Consider the following 16,147-nt stretch of genomic DNA (forward strand, 5'->3'; position numbering starts at 1 on the left):
AGAAGTATAATAAACATTATTGCCTCTTTTCATGCAAAAAATGAATAGGCTACAGATTTATATTCATGAAAACATTGATTTACTGCAAAGAAAACTATGAGTCAGTCAGCCAGGTGCTCTTATTGTATGAGGATATTTGGGATATTTCTTCTGTCTCTCTTAAAAAATGTATTATAGCAGCAGTGCATCTCAGCTGTTTTACATGTCTTATACAATATTTTTTCCTTTGTGCACGGCCTCTCACTATCACTTTGCAGCCAAATAAAATGACAGTTAAAAAAAAAAATCAATCCAAGCATTGGTTTTCATTTTAATGAGTTACCATGTAATTAAATATCCAAATAACCTCTGCAAAGAGATGGATGAGGCTTGAGTTTCAGCTACTTGTTTTTTTATTCATTACTCATTTCATTATTAGATGTATTTAAATGTGAACTATATCATTTCTGTTCCACCAAACAAAACTGCGAAAATAATGACTTGTAATAATGTTTTTGAACAAGATTTTGTTTTGCAAACAAAACACAACAAATCTACACAAAACAACACACAAAATACCCAAGACAAAAAATAAAGCAAAACAAAACAAGACAAAACACGGATACCCAAAACAAAACGCACAAAAAACTAAATCAAAACACAAGACAAAACAAAACAAAACACAAATACCAAAAAACAAAAGCAAAATATAGTTCCATTTAGTTACACCAGTGACAGAAATCAAAAATGTTATGTCTGAAAATCTAAATTAAATCAAAATGTAAAATTCTTATTTTTTTTATGGAATTTTAGGAATAATAGGAATAATATAGAAATACGTCTCAATATGGAATAAAATATAATCACAATAGCCTTTTCATGCCGACTGTAACATTTGCTTCAATATGGCAACAGTTACAAGCAGGAGATGGAAGGAACATGAAATGTGTCCTTACACTGTTTCACACTTCTTAATATTCTTTACTTTGTAAAATTACTGTGTACTCAGATCAACAACATTCACATTTGGATGTATCAAAAATTTGATTATGTTTTTTTTCCCCAGTATGAAGTTATATGTAATCATCATTCCTACAATTTATACTAAGAGCACAATCTCTAAATTTGAGCTTATCAAATTTCTAATACATCCAAATGTGAATGTTGTTGATATGAGTACGCAGTGATTATACAAAGTTAAGAATATTAAAAAGTGTGTCCAGTTAAACCAGTGTAAGACATGGTGATCTAAATGAACCATATGACAATTTTGGGAAAAGTGAGCGAGAGTGAGACAATATCATTGTGATTTTATTCTTGTTTTGACAGAGGGTATGGCTTTGTGAGTGTTAATAATTCACTACCAAATCTTTGGGTCTTGGGAGACAAGGAAATAGAGAAATAATTTGATGTCTGAAAAACGCTAATTAAAGAAAGTTTTCAAGCCGTCAGTCTGCCCTGGAAATCTGAATTCACTGCTCACCCAGGGCTAATAGTGCCAGCGCAGCGTCTGGGGAAAAACAGGCATGAAACGACAATGCAAACACTAATGAATCGCACATCCCTGTCTAGCACGAGGGAGACCATTCACGCATTTTCTATTTCACACCAAAGACAAGAGAGGATCCTTCATCAGACTTGAAGCCCACAGTGACTCATTCCACAGCCCTTGTACCGTATGAAGCATTCTATAATTACAAAGTCATACAAGACTGCGCTGCTCTACTTCCAGTCTCTTCAGCCATCGGATTCCAGCAGCGATTAAGTCACAATTCTGGACTGCAGGAAAGAACGTGGCCAAAATGCAAATCTGATGTCTATCAAACCATTACGTATTCACTGTTTCCAAAAAAAGCAACTTGATGTTTCTAACTTGTTATAAGCATTGCACTTGCGCTCATGTATGAGTCCCGTGAGTAAAAAAAAAAAAACAGCTCAAAGAGTTGTAGAAGCAGCTAAAATGGCATGGTTGCTGCAGCAAATGTGTTTTTATCACACATTGGCTTTTATGTAGCGGCGGGACTGATCAAACACAATTATTCTTTATATTTAATTAATAATCCAGCAGACCCCTCATCCAACAACAAAACTAGGTGCCAAGGTGAACAACCCCCCATAAGGAAGAACAGGTCCCTGGTTACCATGGCAACAAAGACAGAAAAACAGGCCCAAAACTGACTTTTCTCTATTAACTTATAGACAAACCTTTCTATGAATGAACATGCATATCACCAGAAATTCTTATTGTTTTGTATAATGTCTTTTGAATTGATTATATCCTCATAACGTGCATTATATGCTTGTTTTATTAGAGTATAAAGGGACACAAAACTGCCAGCCCACTCTGATCATGCAAATGAGTCGGCTTCCAAACAAAGAAACCTTTACCACCTAAAACAACACCCTTTTCATTGGTCAAGCCAAACTCTAGAGGTGTGAGCTCTGCAGAAGTTTGAAGGGTATTGTCTCAGTGACCCTTCTGGTTGCTTTTCGTGTGAAAAAAGACTGGAGACATCCGGTCCGACCATGCAGGAACTGCTGCGGGAACCCCACTTTGCCCCTAAGGGCTTCAACACATCAAGCCATGTTGTAACTTTCGACTCTACCGACCCCAACCAAGTCAGACTAACATTGCTGAAGTTCATCATTCTTCAACCTGAAAGAACCAGTTGCAACTTCACTACCATTGCACTACCAAGGCATTGTGCAAGTATCGTACATTTAACTAACTAAACAGAGGTTAAGTATGTGCTGTAAACCCCTTGTTAGCAATGTGCTTTGAATTAAGAAACTGATGATTGTCCAGGTGGTTAACTGACTCTTACGTTTCCATAGCTTCATTCTGTTCCCGTTTCATTTATTCACTTTCCATTTTACCCATATATGTGCGATCTGCGTGTATGTTATGTGTTTGTGTTAAATTTACATTTACATTTAGTCATTTAGCAGACGCTTTTATCCAAAGCGACTTACATCTGAGGACTAAAGCAAGCGAGTCATCGTTAAGAGGGAAGAACGACGCAAGAAGTGCTCAAAATACAAAGTTCAGGCATTACAAAGTTCAGTAGCAAAAGCCAGAAAAGGGAAGATTTAAAAGGGCAAGGAAAGATTTAAAAGAGAAGAATTTTATTTTTATTTTTATTTTTTTATGTTAAGTACTCACGGAAGAGATGAGTTTTCAGTTGTCTTTTGAATGCTGTCCGGGATTCTGCATTACGGACGAGGGTGGGGAGATCATTCCACCAGCATGGAACCGTGAATGAGAATGTTCTGGAGAGTGATTTAGTGCCTCGCTGTGATGGCACCACGAGCCGTCGCTCCTTGGCCGATCGTAGGCTTCTGGTTGGGACGTAGACTTGTAGTAGGGAGTGAAAGTAGGATGGAGCTGAGTCTGTGGTAGATCTGTAAGCGTCAAAGCTTTGAATTTGATGCAGTTAAATAAAACTGCACTTTCAATGAGTGTTGATTCTTTTGTCCTTGCTTGCAAAAGAAAGTCACTTTAACAATGCTCTGATTAGTACTGTACCCTGCAAGAAAGAGTCATTTTTCTGTGGCCACGAAAATAACCTTTGATAGATGGTTAATACTGAGTGTTTGGATGGACAGATTAATTCATTGTAATATTGATTCTGCTACATCGAGTTTGTTCTATTAAAGGATTAGTTCAGTTTTAAAAAAACTTTTGCTGATAATTTACTCACCCCCATGTCATCCAAGATGTCCATGTCTTTCATTCTCGCGCGTTCGTGACATCACGTAATACGCAATTACGTTGAAATGGATGCGCATCACAGAACAGAGCAAGGTGAGCATTTGTGCTTATAAAACTTTAATTTTTTTATTTATTTTTGAAATGACCGATCGTTTCGCAAGATAAGACCCTTATTCATCGTCTGGCATCGTTTAAAGCCCTTTGAAGCTGCACTGAAACTGTCATGGAGAAAAATCCTGTAATGTTTTCATCCAAAACCTTAATTTCTTTTCGACTGAATAAAGAAAGACATGCACATCTTGGATGACATTGGGGTGAGTAAATTATCAGCAAAAGTTTTTTAAAAAGTGAACTAATCCTTTAACTGATCCAAATATTTATAATTAATTATAACGAGTAATAATGATTTTTTCACATTTCCCTTTTGAACTAATTTGCGATATTCACATGCTATTGAACATTTCCTACTTCCCACTTCTGAAGTCGTGATTACGATCTCCAAGTGCTGTGTTGTCGGAAGGAACAGGAATAAATGGAAGACACTAGGTTCATTCTTGCCTATATTTTGGGAAAATCTTATTAAAGCCAAAATGATATTTAGCATCCCTTTCATTGACAACCATATAAACATTCACCATGCTGTCTAGATAGTCAGCTTGCTGGCAATTCTGGAGTTTCAGTCAAATACAGGCTATTTATGCTGTGTATAATGATTTTTCATTTATGTAAATATACGCTACTTTAATGACAAGTCAAGGCAATGTAGCTGTTTAGGAAAAATAATAATAAAGAAGTCACAGCAGCAATCGTTCTGTCAGGATACAGGCACAGAGGCGGAGGTAAGTGAATTCAAACGTGAGTTTATTTACAATGATTCAAGTGACAAGGTGAATAGGCAAGGTTCAGGTGAAGGTGCGGTGACGATCACTACGTGCAGAGCGGATTCCAGGTGAGCAGATCCTCCTTTAGTTAGCTTGGCGTGAGCAGACACTGTTCATTGATACGTCTCCTTTTCTATTTCAGATACAGTAGCGGACACGGAGATCTCGGCGGGAACGTGGGACACTCAGACGAATCTCCAGGACTCGGGGAACATGGGACCAGGCAGGACTTCTGGGAACAGCGGGGCAAGGATACAAAGGTGAGTATTTCAAAGGTGAATATACGTTACGTGGTGGTTTTCAGGTTGACTTGGAGACTCCAGGAGACAGAGGGTTATGGTCTATTCCTGTTGGAGGCTTGACAAAGACTGAAGTGTGCATGGGTGTTTTGTAGAGCTGGGTGATGAGGTAATTGATGGTGCACAGGTGTGAGTGGTTAGTATTCCGGGGAGAGTGATTTTTGAGTGGTGGATGGGAATGAATCTGATTGATTCCTGACACTACCCCCTCCTCCAGCGTCCGCACCAGCGGACCCAGGACCCCGACGTCGCGGGGGTCTACCTCGAGGTCGAGGAGCAGGTTTTTCAGGATGTTGTTCATGGAAGTCAGTGAGTAGCATGGGATCGAGGACGTCCTTACGAGGTACCCAACACCTCTCCTCTGGTCCATAATTCTCCCAGTCAACCAGGTACTCGAGTTGACCACCCCGACGTCGGGAGTCCAGGATCCTTCTTACAGCGAAGATGGATTCTGCTTCAATGGGGAGTACCGGAGGATTCTCATCTTGCGCCAGATCAGTAGAGGGAACTGGAACAGGTGAGTGATGGGGCTTCAGAAGGGAGACATGGAATGAGGGGTGGATGCGATACTGGTTTGGCAGACGGAGCTGGTAGGTAACTGGATTAATTTGCCTCGTTATGGGAAATGGACCGATGTATCTTGGACTTAGTTTGCGACAAGTAATCTCAGCCGGATATCCTTGGTCGAAAGCCAAACCAGTTGGCCAGGTTGGTATTCGGGGGCGTTGCGACGATGAGCGTCTGCGAAGTGACTGTGGCGGTTTATGGCTTGTTGGAGGTGATGATGAGCTTGGTTCCATACCCTCTCACTGTTGCGGAACCAGGCGTTGACTGCAGGGACTTCTGAGGACTCCCCGGACCACGGGAACAGTGGGGGTTGGTAACCCAGAATGCATTGGAACGGGGTTAAGTTGGTGGAGGTTTGTCGAAGGGAATTTTGAGCATACTCTGCCCATACGAGATAGCGGCTCCAGAGATGCTGGTTGGCATGGCAGAAGGAACGGAGGAAACGGCTGACATCCTGGATTTTACCTTCCGCCTTCCCATTCGCCTGTAGGTGATACCCTGAAGTTAGACTTACGGTTACGTTCATTAATGCAAAGAAGGCTCGCCACACCTTTGAGATGAATTGTGGCCCCCTGTCTGACACAATGTCCTCTGGAAGGCCGAAATTCCGGAAGACATGTTCCATTAACAGTTCTGCGGTTACAAATGCTGTGGGTAAGTTCTTCAGGGGAATCAATTTGCACGCTTTAGACAAGCGATCAATGGCCACCAGGATACAGGTGTTTTCCTCTGAGGGTGGAAGGTCAGTCTTAAAATCAACCCCAATGTGTGACCAGGGTCTTTGTGGAACAGGTAGGGGCATGAGCTTTCCAGCGGGTAAGTGACGGGGATTCTTATTCATAGCGCACAGGATGCATCCTTGGATGAAGGTCTTGACATCGCGGAGCATGTTGGGCCACCAGTAGCGGGTCTGGAGGGTGGAGCAGGTCTTGGTTATTCCAGGGTGACCCGTCCCAATGGATGAGTGTGCTGAGGAGATTAGTGACATGCGAAATTCATCGGGTACGTAAATCTTTCCGGTTGGGCACTCTGGAGGACTGGGCTGGTGTCGGGACAACTCCGTTGCTCGTTTAAATCCCACTGAATGGGATTGACAAACATCCTTTCTGGCAAGATATTCTCGGGTTCTTCGTGGTGAGTTTCGGGGGCATGGAGACGAGACAGAGCATCCGCTCGGACGTTCTTTGAACCAGGGCGATAGGAGATCTGGAAATGGAAATCGAGTAAAGAAGAGTGCCCATCTGGCCTGGCGTGGATTGAGTTGCTTTGCTTCCTTTAAGTACTGGAGATTCTTGTGGTCAGTGAGAACCAGGAATGGGTGTTTGGCGCCCTCTAACCAATGTCGCCATTCTTCAAGAGCAAGCTTTACCGCCAGGAGTTCCCGATTGCCGATATCATAGTTTACCTCAGCAGGCGATAACTTGTGAGAGAAGAACGCACATGGCATAGGTTTGGGGGACGAGTTGGAGTACTGGGATAACACAGCTCCTACCCCAGTACTGGAGGCATCAACTTCTACAATGAACATTTCCTCAGGATTAGGATGTCGGAGTAGAGGAGCTGTGGTGAACGCTGTCTTTAGAGACTGGAATGCGTAATCGGCCTCACCGGTCCAGAGCAGTGTCTTGGGCTTTCCTTTGAGGAGAGATGTTAGAGGGGCAGTTAACAGGCTGTACTGGTGAATGAACCTCCGGTAAAAATTGGCAAATCCAAGGAACCTTTGCAATTCTTTAACAGTCTGTGGGGTTGGCCAGGAAGCTATCGCCTTGGTCTTGCGATCGTCCATCTCTACTCCTTTTTCACTGAGTTGATAACCGAGGAACTCGACTGAGGTTTGGTGGAAGGAACATTTCTCTGCCTTAAGGAACAAGGAGAATTCACGTAGCCGTTGGAGTACTAGGGAGACATTTCGTTGATGTTCCACTGGATCCTTGGAATAGATTAGAATGTCGTCAATGTAGATTATTACGAACCGATTCAGGTAATCTCGGAAGACTTCATCCATGAAGCTTTGGAAGATGGAAGGAGCGTTTACCAGACCATATGGCATAACCAAATGTTCGTAATGGCCTGCTGGGGTGATGAACGCGGTCTTCCATTCGTCGCCTTCTCGAATTCGGATGAGATAATATGCGCTTCTCAAATCCAGTTTGGTGAATACCTTAGTCTCTCGAAGTTGTTTCAGAGAGGAAGGAACCAGCGGGAGTGGATAGCTGAACTTCACGGTTATCCGATTCAGGGTTCTATAGTCGATACACGGACGTAGTCCGCCATCCTTCTTAGGGACAAAGAAAAAACTGGCAGCAGCAGGTGATGTGGAGGAGCGGATATAACCCTGTTTCAAGGCTTCTTCAATGTACTGTTGCATGGCTCTTTGTTCGGGGATAGACAAGGAGTAGATTCGTCCCTTAGGGATGGGCTCTCCTGGAACGGAGTCGATGGCACAATCCCAGGCTCGGTGAGGTGGTAATTTGGCAGCCTCGACAGGATTGAACACATCTGCAAACAGAGAGTAACAGGTAGGGATGGACACTGACAGGCTTTCTGTGGGGCTTTCAACGGAGGTTGAGTTCACTGGAATGTTGCCGGGTATGTTAACGATGGGCGTGATCGCGAGTTCGGCGGTCCTGGATGCACATTTACAACCCCAAGTCAGTATTTTACCAGATTTCCAGTTGATATTCGGTTGATGTCGTATAAGCCATGGGCGGCCAAGGATTATATCAGTCTGGCTGTTCTCTAATATGAAAGGTTCAAATAATTCATGGTGTGTGTCTTCGACACCGAGGATGACAGGTTTGATCTGAGATGTGACATACCCCTGATTTATGGTTTCACCCGTCACTGCATGGATGGAGTACGGTCTGGTGGTGGCTGACTTCTCGAGCTGGAGTTTTTGACAGAGCTGTCCGGAAATGAAGTTTCCTGCCGACCCGGAGTCCACATTGGCTGTGGCAGAAACATGGAAAGTCGTGGATTTTAGGATCACTGATATCGTTAATGGGGCTGACACCGAATCGGTCGTAAAGACAGAACTCACAAGCATTCTGGGGGGTCGAGTTGGACATGACTGACGAAAATGTCCTCCCATTCCGCAATACAGACATAATCTTAGCTCTCGACGTCGGGCACGTTCCGCTGGAGACAGTTGGTGAGTATCCACTTGCATCCTTTCTCCACCTGCTTCGGATGGACCTTCCGCGGGGTACTGAGAGGTACTAGTGGGTTGTTGAGTTTCGAGATAGCAGCCCTGAGATCGTTGGTGCACGCGGAGAGCTTGCTGGATAAACTTTTCCACACCCAGGCTGTCATCATATATTGCCATTTGAAGACGGAGAGCAGGATTCAAACCATGTCGGTAGACAGAGATGAGCGCCTTCTCGTTCCACCCACTTGCGGAGGCTAGAGTGCGAAACTCCAATGAATACTCAGAAACCGATTTTCTGCCCTGATGCATTTGCAGTAGTTTGTCGCTGGTGGAGGAATCATCAACTGGTCGCCCGAAAACTTCTTTAAAATGGTCTACGAATTCCTGTACCGACGAGGTAACAGTGGATTCCTGTAACCACAATGTTTCAGCCCATCTTAAAGCAGCCCCGGATAACTGTTGGATTATAAAAGCAATCTTCGATCTTTCTGTGGGGTACAACTGGGTCTGCTGTTCCAAAGCGAGCGAACACTGAAGCAGGAACCCGTTGCAATCCTCCGCCCGACCGGAGAATGGCGCTGGACGTGATGCTGGGTTCGCGAAGCAAACCATAGAAGAAGTGGGGCCTGCGGAAGTACTGAGCGTCGGCTGACTGGAATTCACAACAGCGGTTGTAGGTTGTACAGGATTATCACCATGGCGGGTAGACTCCATCGCGCTGTTTCTTTTCCTTTGTAGGTCAAGCCTTCTGTCAGGATTCAGGCACAGAGGCGGAGGTAAGTGAATTCAAACGTGAGTTTATTTACAATGATTCAAGTGACAAGGTGAATAGGCAAGGTTCAGGTGAAGGTGCGGTGACGACCACTACGTGCAGAGCGGATTCCAGGTGAGCAGATCCTCCTTTAGTTAGCTTGGCGTGAGCAGACACTGTTCATTGATACGTCTCCTTTTCTATTTCAGATACAGTAGCGGACACGGAGATCTCGGCGGGAACGTGGGACACTCAGACGAATCTCCAGGACTCGGGGAACATGGGACCAGGCAGGACTTCTGGGAACAGCGGGGCAAGGATACAAAGGTGAGTATTTCAAAGGTGAGTACACGTTACGTGGTGGTTTTCAGGTTGACTTGGAGACTTCAGGAGACAGAGGGTTATGGTCTATTCCTGTTGGAGGCTTGACAAAGACTGAAGTGTGCATGGGTGTTTTGTAGAGCTGGGTGATGAGGTAATTGATGGTGCACAGGTGTGAGTGGTTAGTATTCCGGGGAGAGTGATCTTTGAGTGGTGGATGGGAATGAATCTGATTGATTCCTGACACGTTCTCCTCTCCGCCATGTGTAAAGTTTATGGCCCACCCAACTCAGAAACTTGGGTATCAACTTTTTCCCAGAGCTTCTTGAGAGAATAGGACTTGAGAGGGCGATCATGTCAAATTTGTAACTAGAAAATTAATATTTACGAGATTATTGATAACACGTGAAGTACGCTATTTTTAAACGTGATAGAGCATTAACAATTCATTTCCGAACTGCCATGATATGTACAACAAGCACCGTAAGAAAATGTTGCCAGAATCAAGTTCATCTTTTAAGGAATGATTCAGTAAATCAGCATATAATGTAATTAAATTTTATTATTTTTTTATTCGATTGAAAGGCCTGGAATATAATGAGATTGGGCCAAAGAAAGAAGGGGGGAACTCAACAACTGGGGAATTTTCGGCACTTGGCGTATTTTTGGCTCATTTCTGACCCTGGTATCATCAGCGCAAACTGCAACTGGATTTGATTAGTTGATAATGAGGATTTTCACACGTTGTCACTCAATTTTAAACTAAGATGGACAGTATGTTTTCTCAATACTCATCAGAACTTTCTTCACATTAGAGCGCAAAGCAATAAGCAGCTCCCTGATGAAAGAATAAATCACAAGAAGCAGTGGGAGGAGATGTCTGAAAGAACTGACTGATTCAGTCATGCTTTATGGGGCTTCCTCCCACTGGGGCCATTTTTAATTTACTCATAGTTTAATTAAAAGCATATTTCCCCTTCCTCGGCCCATCCAGATCAAGAACCACAGTTAGACAGATCACTGGGACCGCCTCCAGGTTGTTAAAAATGAATTAGTTCAATGTTTTGCTAATGCTACCAATGGGAAGTTAGATATTATCGCAGACCTATTGGTCTTTAGTGCCTGTGATTTATCCCAAACATTAGGTGGCGTACAACACATTTTCTTTAGAAAGCTCTGATTTTATGAGGCACACTCAGGTTCGTTATAACAAATCTGGTTCCTAATTGATGACATGTGGGGCTATAGCAGTTCTTCATCTGTCTTCTTTTATGGGACCCTGAAATGGTGCCAACACTTCCTATTAAACACAGCAGTTATGCTCCTGACAGACTTGTGACAGTTACAACTTCACCAGTCCTTGAGCTCTTAAACAGAGGAAAATGAGCCTTTTTAAACTTTTACAGAACTCATGAAATGAGAGGGTCATGTCAATTGGTCAGCTGTGTTGCACAGTGTTAAGATACAATACATTTTGTCTCACTAGTAAAATAACGTAAATGGGTTCACCGTTAATGTACATCATTCAATGTTTTTTTGAATAGTTGTAGGTGTTTTCACACTTGTTGGCCACTTTTGTTTCATTGTCCAGTCCAACAAATCAAAATAAATAAAATAAAAAGTACAGTACTGTAAAATAAAATAATATAATCATACACAGGACAAGCTGTTGGGAAAATGCATAAATTAAATAAAACACAAAGGACAAGAGGTATGGTAAATGGATAAAACAAAATATATAAAAATAAAATAAAAATAAGTTTTGTAAAGTATTAAAGAGGACCTATTATGCTTTTTTACATTTTTATTTAAAAATGTATATTGTATATTGGTTTTTGTTATGGTAAGGGTGTGCCATTTCTGAAACACGCTCAGTGGTTGACCAATCACAACACACTGCACCAGCCGACCAATCAGAGCACATTGCACTTTTCAGAAGGCGGGGTTTCATAAAGACAGGAACTAAACTGAATGTTACAGACAGACTGGGAAGCGAGGTCCTGCAGCAATGTAAAATATGTAAAAATAGGGTTTTTTGTACATTAAAGAAGAAAAACCTATTTGAGTACAGACCAAATTAAAAAAGGGCATGGCAAACAAATATTCAAACTTTTAGACCTCAGAGTAACCGACAGAATACTACTTGTATTGTAACTTTGTGGAATAATGGAAATTCTAAGTCCTTAGCAACTAAATGCACAGTGACATTTCCCTCTAAAATATAATACACACTTGACACACACTGACCACATTTCTGCATGCGAAATACTAGCATGATGAATCTCCTAATCTACTGGCGAACCAGAAGTTTTCCTAAGAAAGTCCTGACCCTGTACATCTACTGGAGAACAAAGAAAGCCTGTCTGAGTAATCCATAGAGAGATCACAACTAGATTAGCAATTAGTACAGTATAATGAACTTTCAGATGTGCTGAAACACAGAGAAAAGCGGGACAGCACAGCACTTTCTCATCCTCAAATGAAGAAGTTAAAACAGCGGAGAGGGACACTCTGTAGTGAGAAAAACTATTTCTTATTGACCTTCATGCATTGTGTCTCTAATTATGCTGGAGCTGAGGATTTTCTTCAGATCAATGTGGGAAGACTGAATCTTTAATCTTCTGTGTAAGGTATAACTCTCTGTGAAACTGAAGACTGCACTGCAATTAGAGCCCTAATCAATGACCAGTCAATAGACCAGTGTTTATTCAGTTAGAAATAGAAGAAAGTCACTGTGCATTTAGTTCATGTTAAGGGCTCATATAATTTCCAGGGCTCATATAATTTAAGGCATTTCCCTGAAAATGAGTAAATAAATAAATATTAAAATTCACCCTCATGTCTTTCTAAACCAGTATCCATTAATTTTTTTCTGTGAAACAAAAAGCACAGTACCATGGCAAAATTTTCCATGCAAATACAGTGAATACAAAAGCAACATAAAAGTACTGTTTTTTTGTGATAACTTTATTACAGCAGTTTTTAAAAACATCTTAATTTTTCATAAACTGTAGATTGTGGTAACTTGTTATCCTAAAGGCTATTTCTACCGAATTGAGCCCCTAAATATTTGTTCCCTTTCGAGGGAACTCAACACTGCGTCGAGAATCGACACTTTGGGGACGCTCCCTTAGCGTGCGACTCTGAAGTAAGAATGAAACTAATCCAATCCTGATTGGTGTTGTGTCGTGACGTAACATGTGACGGCATAACTGGATGCATAAAAGTGACGCTGACAAACACACACATCAACTTTCGCTCTTCAGCAAGCGCTCTCTGTGAAACTGTCTGTCTTATTTGGTGTTGTTTGTCTGTGCAAAGCTCTATATTATGGTGAGTGAACAATACACTAAGTGTGTGCACCCCTGCCCAAGATTATATATATGCCACGGGTGGGGACACGCATCAGCTATGTGTGTGTGTATTGTTTAGAGGCGCAGCACGCACTGTCAGCTCTCGAGAGGGCTGCCTGTGCACACTGTGAAGCACTTCCTATTAGAGTGCTGCGCTCCCGCTTGGCTATATTATTTCCTGATGATGGCCAGGCTCGCGATCCCCGCGATTCCGGTCCCGCGTCCGTTGAGGCGGCGCGACGGCTTAGATCGTGGAGATCGCAGAAGGATCTCGCGGATGAGAACGAGACTGCTGAGGCACCTTTTCTCTCATCATCCGCAGATTCTATGACACGTTCACGACGCAGAAGCCCGCGATGCGGCTTCTTCTGCCCGTGACGAGTGCCCAGTGCTCGAGCTATCTGTTTATAAGGAAGTAGATGTGCTCAGCATCGGGAACGAGCAACATGAGTCACTCTCGCCGGCTTATGTTTCTGCTTATGTAAAACTCGTGGAGGTTGTGATACGTGCTGTGGCCAGACTAAATAAATATATATATATATATATATATATATATATATATATATATATATATATATATATATATATATATATATAATATATTCAGCTGGCCACAAAATAAGCAGGATGATCCCCGTCAAAATGAACTAGACGAGAGATTCCTGCAGCACCGTTCACAACCTCAGAGCCGGGGCTTACTGTTTTTCCCAGATCTTTATATAATACATATATATGTATATGTAGATCCTGGGAAAAACCCCACTCTTTACGTATCTCACCACACTCGCAGGTTTATGTTTCTGCTTATGTAGAGCTCGTGGAGGTTGTGATGCGTTCTGTGGCCAGACTAAATAAATAAATATATATATATATATATATATATATATATATATATATATATATATTTATATATATATATATATATATAAAATATATCAGCTGGCCACAAAATAAGCAAGATGGTCCCCATCAAAATGAACTAGACGAGAGATTCCTGCAGCACCGTTCACAACCTCAGAGCCGGGGCTTACTGTTTTTCCCAGATCTTTATAAAAAATATATATGTAGATCCTGGGAAAAATCCCACTCTTTACATATTTCACCACATTCATTATATGTTTATTCGAATGTGGTGGGTGCGAGAGAGGCGGGTTATGGCAAGATGTCGCAGATTGTGGAAGCTTTAGCGATATATCGTTCTCCTGAGGCGGCATCTTCGCTTTAAGCCCCGGCGCTGCCCAACAAACCGTGCAGGGACACATCTGCACTGGTTGGCCGGGCTTATATGGTGGCTGGTCAGGCTGGTGCGTGCCTGCACTCTATGACGATTTTGCAGGCGTACCAATCCAATCCAATCCAATCCACTTTATTTCTATAGCACATTTTATAAACAGAAAGTTTCCAAAGTGCTGCACAGAAGATTCGAACATACAGATCAAATTACATACAATAAAAACAAAATTACGAAATTAAGAACATCTCAATCCTAAAATATATTTAAAACAATAAAACAATAAAAGACATCAGAGGACCAGGGCGATCTTCTTAAAGATCTAAATTAGGCAAATATTCCTGTTGGCCGCTCCGCTATCTCCTTCTGGCCTGTTTTCCAACGCTGTCACTACAGTCGTTTACAGGTTTCAGGAAGCGCAAAAAAAAACAAAAAAAAAAACAGTCTGCGGCATTCCAACGGTATTTCCCTCGCCACTCTAAATCAAAGCTCCTCCCATCGGCAAGAGCAAAAAGAGAGCGTTGCCTCTAGAGCCTCTCCTGCGGGAGCTTGGCAACAGAGGAAGCACTCTCAACCGAAGTCCTCCAGCCAGAAGGGTGACCTGAGGGCCGTCCTTCAGGCGAAGAAGGCTTCGGGAAAGAGGTCCTTAACACCCGAGGCCAGTCTCGAGGGGCTGGTTCCCTTAGTAGATTTTGTAGAAGAATGGCAACGCCTTCCGAATATATCTATATGGGTCCTGTATATTATAAAATCTCGTATAAAATTCACGTTCAAAATGCTTACTATTCCCATTATCGTGAACCAAATCAGATCCGAGGACTGGTTTGTCACGATGGATCTAAAAGACGCTTATTTTCATGTCTCCATCCTTCCATGTCACAGGAGGTTCCTGAGGTCGCTTTCGGGGGCGAAGCATAACAATATCGGGTTCTTCCGTTCGGCCTAGCACTCTCTCCCCGCACGTTCACAAAGTTTATGATTGCGGCTCTGGCTCCACTGAGGCTTCAGGGCATCCGTATACTGAATTACATCGACGACTGGCTCATATTGGCCCAGTCTCGAGAAATGGCAGTTCGGCATCGAGATGTCGTCCTTGGCCACATTCAGAACCGGAGGTAGAGGCTCAACACTAAGAAAAATGTGTTGGACCCAGCTCAGAAGACTACTCTTCTGGGCGTGGTATAGAATTGGGTTACGAAGCGGCACGTATGTCTCCCGCTCGTATCGAATCCATCCTGGCCATGGTGTCCGGGATAAAGCTAGGCCAGGCCATCACTGTAAAGCAATTTCAAAGACGCTTGGGCCTCATAACAGCGGCATCCAACATAATTCCTTTGGGCCTGTTTCACATGAGGCCCCTTCAGTGGTGGCTCAAAGCCAAGGGTTTTTTCCCCAAGGGGAATCCGTTCCGTATAATAAAGGTTACGCGCAGATGCCTTCGTTCCCTATTAATATGGAAGAAACCTTGGTTCTTGTCCCAAGGGCCAGTGTTAGGGGCGTCATGTCGCCGGGAAACTGTTTCGACAGACGCTTCCCTCGCTGGCTGGGGCGCGGTCTCGGACGGCCGCTTTGCCAGGGGTCTGTGGCAGGACCATCATCATTCTTGGCATATAAATTGCCTAGAGATGTTGGCTGTGTTCAGGGCTCTGAGGATCTTCCTCACAGACATCAAAGGTTACCACGTCTCAGTGGTAGCTTATCTAAACCGACAAAGGACACTCAGATCGCGCCCTCTATCCAGATTGGCGCATCAGATCATTTTATGGTCCCAAGGGAAAATATTATCTATAAGAGTAATATATGTCCCGGGGGTTCTGAATCAGGGAGCAGACATCCTGTCGAGGCAGGGGCTGAGGCCCGGGGAATGGAGACTCCATCCAGAGGTGGTGGAGTTCATATGGCGAG

The sequence above is a fragment of the Siphateles boraxobius genome, unplaced genomic scaffold, assembly GCF_051911475.1.
Source record: "Siphateles boraxobius isolate OS27281-9 unplaced genomic scaffold, OSU_SipBor_1 8, whole genome shotgun sequence".
In the NCBI taxonomy this organism is placed as follows: Eukaryota; Metazoa; Chordata; class Actinopteri; order Cypriniformes; family Leuciscidae; genus Siphateles; species Siphateles boraxobius.